The sequence below is a fragment of the Myotis davidii genome, unplaced genomic scaffold (genome assembly GCF_000327345.1).
Source record: "Myotis davidii unplaced genomic scaffold, ASM32734v1 scaffold218, whole genome shotgun sequence".
NCBI classification, from domain to species: domain Eukaryota; kingdom Metazoa; phylum Chordata; class Mammalia; order Chiroptera; family Vespertilionidae; genus Myotis; species Myotis davidii.
The window spans coordinates 743913-748989 of NW_006289235.1; positions in this window are offsets into that span (position 1 = coordinate 743913).

Below are 5077 nucleotides of genomic sequence, written 5' to 3' on the forward strand. Positions count from 1 at the left end.
TGAAACCTACCCTCTGCCCTTCTATTGCTCTTGGGAGGAAGGAAGGCCATTTGTTTTTTGTAGGAGATTTTGGAGTAAAAAGAAAAACAAAACAAAACACACACACACACACAGAGAGACACACACACACACACACACACACACACACAATAGAAACAAGGGCACATGCAAATTTGGTATGTGAAAACTGCCAAGATATTTCCGAATCCATATCAATAGTATGTGTTACAATTTTCAAAGCTGTGTCACAGTTTTATCTCATTGGATCCTTACAATAACCTTAGGAGAAGGATGGAGAGGTCCTAACATCCCTCTTTCATAGGTGAGGACACAGAGCTACAGAAGTTAATTTGTTTCAAATCACATAGATAGTAATGAGCAAAGCTTGGACTAAAAAAAAAATATCCTGATTCCAAGCCTTTCCACTTTCTAAAATGCACACTGTGTCCATGCAACATGTCAAACCCATTATATCATCACTAAGAGAAACTCAACACTAGATCTTTGCATACCAAGATCACTCTCTTTTGAAACTCTTAGGTATTCCAAGTCCAAGAGGCCAGACCATCTGCCTTTTAGCATGCTATTTATAAAAACCCAAAAATAACCAACTGGCTTGGCTCAATGTTAAGCCTATGAACCAGGAGGTCACGGTTTGATTCACATGCGTGGGTTGCGGGCTTGCTCCAGTCCCGAATGTGGGATGTGCAGGAGGCAGCTGATCAATGATTCTCCCTCATCACTGATGTTTCTATCACTCTTTTTCTCTCCCTTCCTCTCTTAAATCAATAAAAAGTATAATACATATATTTTTAAAAGCCAAATATAATACCATAAACCTAGATATGAGTTAACAGGATCCAAATAAAAAATTTAGCAACTCATATTCAATTAAAAAGAGAAAGCCATGATTCCTTTTACTTGGAGTGAGGATCTCAAAATGTTTCTGTACCTCATCCATAAAAAATATTATAAGTATGTACCCTATATAAATATGTATACACAAACATATGCATTTCAAATTACATTGACATAATTCAGTTACCTAGATAAAACTAATATAGTATGTATACGATAAAATACACACTCAAAATAGTAACCTTTAAAGAATGACATAAGTATAAATTAAAATATTTTTTTCTCACAATCCAATTGCTTAGTATGCAGTTGCATATATATCCTAATTTGATGGCAGCTGACCAAGACAGTCAAACCCAAGGCCATAGTAACAACAAAGTCCTCCATAATCTCGCCTGCATTCGCATGTTAGTGCAAGCACCCACACATGTATGTGTGAGTATTTGTGTATGTGTCTCTTCCCCACTAGATTGTAATTGTGAGGGAACCAATAATGCATTATTCTACTTTTATATCCCTCTTCACTCTTTGTTCCCTGAGACACTTCTCTAATGGGGTCACTAGACCTTTTGCTCTAAAGGGGTATTAGCTCTGCAGAAGAAAAAATTTATTTCATCATATTTTTGGTTGTGTGTTGTTTTTGTTTTTTAATGTCATGGCTTAAATACAAGCCAGGGAAAGAATTTAAAAAATCTTAAGAATGAGTTTTCCCCATCACAGAAGAGATAAGAACTCTCTGGGCAAGGAGATAATAAAGAGAGTTAGAGATAAAACAGGAAAATGGGTTTATGAGGCCCTGATGTGATAGCATTTCATGGGCAGGAATAGCAAAGGCAGCCTCATCAAATCTCTTGAGGCCTTGAAGTGCAGCAAGATAGTGGTCACAATTTCCCTGTCCCTGAAAAAACTGTGGGGAATTAGCTGAGAAAGAAAGCCAGTCAGGGCAGCGGGGTACCACAGTGAAAAGGAGCATGGACCAAATGGCCTCGGACTAGATTGGAAGTGGACATACCAGCAGATGGCCAAGGGTAATGATGCCCAGACCCAAGGTGCCGACAAGGTTGAGCATCCAATAAATAACAATGTATACAGGCATGTATGTATCCCCTGGAGGCCATACATGCTTCATGAACACTTGGGAACATGATCCTGTGCTGGAAGAAGGTTATAAACAATCCTAACATGAAACTGATGGAGAACACTTAGGATTGACATGGTTAAATTTTCTCCCCTCAAGTGGAAATGGGGTAAAATCCATCTGTTCAAAAAATGACTAAGAAGAAACAGATTAAGTTTGCATTCCTTGGATGTATTTTCCCCAAATTAGAGTGTAAGCCAGGCCTTTTGAGCTTTAAAACTAGCATAATCTTCTTTTCCTTGCTGACATATGTTCTATTGAATATCTTTTCTCAAAATAAACCAGTTTCGCCCACGTTGAAAATCTGTCAAGGCAGGTTTCTCCCCCTTTTCCAGTGATCTCAAGTATTGGAAGGGATGCCCTGGCAGTCAGGAACATCCCCACTTACTGCCAGGTGGTGCCTATTCAAATGGGCCCAGAGCCCATGAGGCATCTGTGGCTTAAGACTTAAGTGACATCAGCCACACCATTCCCCAAATTCTTTTTAAAAAATCCTCATCCAAGTATTTATTTCTTGATTTTCTTGATTTTGTGAAAGAGGGAGAGAAAGAGAGAAAGGAGAGAGAGAGAGAGAGAAGGAGAAAGAGAGAGAGAGAGAGAGAGAGAGAGAGAGAGAGAGAGAGAGAGAGAGAGAGAGAACTCAATGTGAGAGAGAAATATAAATTGGTTGTCTTCTCTACCTGCCTTGACAGGGAATGGAACCCACAGCCTACATATGTGCACTGACTGACTTGGAATCAAACCAGCAACCTTTCAGTGTATGGGACGATGTTCCAACCAACTGAGCCACACTGGCCAAAGCCCCCAACTTCTTGAAGGACAACTCCCTGCCTTTCTCTGAGTTAAAGTTAGACTAATTGGCATGAAGTACTGCTACTTTTCCTTTAGCTATATACTCAAATTTTTGAGTTTTTATTTCTTTTCCTATTAAATCTGTATTGGGTGAGTAAGACTCGGATTCAGAACTAAATGCTGTTTTTAATTCTTTATTGTTGAAGTATTACATATATCCCTGTTTTTCCCCATTGACCCCTTTTAGCGCCCCCCCCCATTCACCACACTATTGTCTGTGTCCATGGGTTATGCATATATGCATACAAGTTCTTTGATTGATCTCTTCCCACCCACCCCTGCCTTCTCTCTGAGATTCGACAGTCTTGTTTCATGTTTCTATGTCTCTGGGTTTACTTTGTTCATTAGATTCCACATGTGAGTGAGATTATGTGATACTTGTCTTTCTCTGACTGGCTTATGAATAATGCTAAGCAAAATCACCCAGTCAGAGTTTTTATTTTTGGTGTTTTGGCACTGTCTCAGTTTTCCTCCTTTTCTGTGTATCATTGTGAGTGCAGCACATTTTCCACACATTGATGTTCCCTATCTGTCCTTGTGCATCACCGCTGCTACCAAATGATGGACCTCATATATATCTGCCACATTCATCACTGTCTCACCATTTACATGTTTTACATTTCACTTTCTTTACTATGATAGGTCTCTATTCTTTAATACTTTCAAATTTTCACTGTCTTTGCATCAGGCATAATTAGGTTAATAGTCTTGATAAAATATTTCAAAATTCAGGAAGAACACATCAGTGCAAATAAAAAAGCATGCTAAGTACATATATAATTGTAAATGTAAATATAAATTATAATTATATAGTTATAAATTATATATAATTAGCACTCATTATATATTATGAGCATCACATATATTATTATATGTATATATGTATACATATATAAAGAATGTGTGTGAGCTTATTTCTGATAGATGATCATATTCACTCTAACCATCTATAAAATTTCAATATTAACTTAAATCCTGACATTAAAGAAGTTTAAATATTTCAGAGGTTGCCTATGACTATACAATTGAATAAAATAATACAGAACAAGCTTTTAAATATAAAATGAGAGGAACTAGTATCAAGTAGATTATTGTATTTTCTCCCTAGATGTGTCCTCATATATTCTAGAGCAATGATGGCGAACCTATGACACACGTGTCAGAGGTGACACGCGAACTCATTTTTTTCGTTGATTTTTCTTTGTTAAATGGCATTTAAATATATAAAATAAATATCAAAAATATAAGTCTTTGTTTTACTATGGTTGCAAATATCAAAAAATTTCTATATGTGACACGGCACCAGAGTTAAGTTAGGGTTTTTCAAAATGCTGACACACCGAGCTCAAAAGGTTCGCCATCACTGTTCTAGAGAGAAAACGAATCTCATATGAAGACTAGAATGGATATATTTCACATTCAGATATTGTGTGTTGAAATTTCCTTAGAGATGAAAATGACAGGCAATATATTTCTTAGTACATTTATTCATGTGCTTATTTTTATAAGAGATAGACATAATTGTCAACCTCTGGATACAGCTCAGGGGTTAGTGACTTTGGCTAACACTTAATGGTTTCCATATCTACACTAATAAAAGACAAAGATGCTAAGTGATCGTACCTTTGCTACGCCCTAAGCCACACCGACCAGCCAATCAGAGTGACTATATGCAAATTAACCCAACCAAGATGGCAGCCGAGCTTGCAATTTGAAACATTGTTACAAATATAGAAGCTAAAAAAAAACCCCAGAAACCTGCTTTCAGCCCACCGGGATCTCAGAGCTGGAGTTGATACGGAGTTCTGATTACAGAACCCAAACAAACCAGATACCTGCTTTCAGCAGCAGAGGCCTCAGAGCTGTATAGCGGCTCTGTGTGTGACAGGGGGCAGGGCCACAACCTCCCTATCCACCCTGCTCTGTTCGTGACAGGGGAAGGTGCCCCAAACCCCTGATCAACCCTGCTCTGTGTGCGATAGGGTGCGGCTCCCCAACCCTCCCCACAGGCCCTGCTCTATGTGTGACGGGATAGAGCCATAACCTCCCCATCGGCCCTGCCCTGAGTGTGAGAGTGGTGGCACCACAACTCCTGATAGGCCCTGCTCTGTGTGTGAATACAGTACGGTACGTAGCCCCAAACCCCATGATGGGTCCTGCTCTGTGCGTGACAGGGGGCAGCACCCCAACCCCCTGATTGGCCCTGCTCTGTGCGTGACAGCGGGAGGG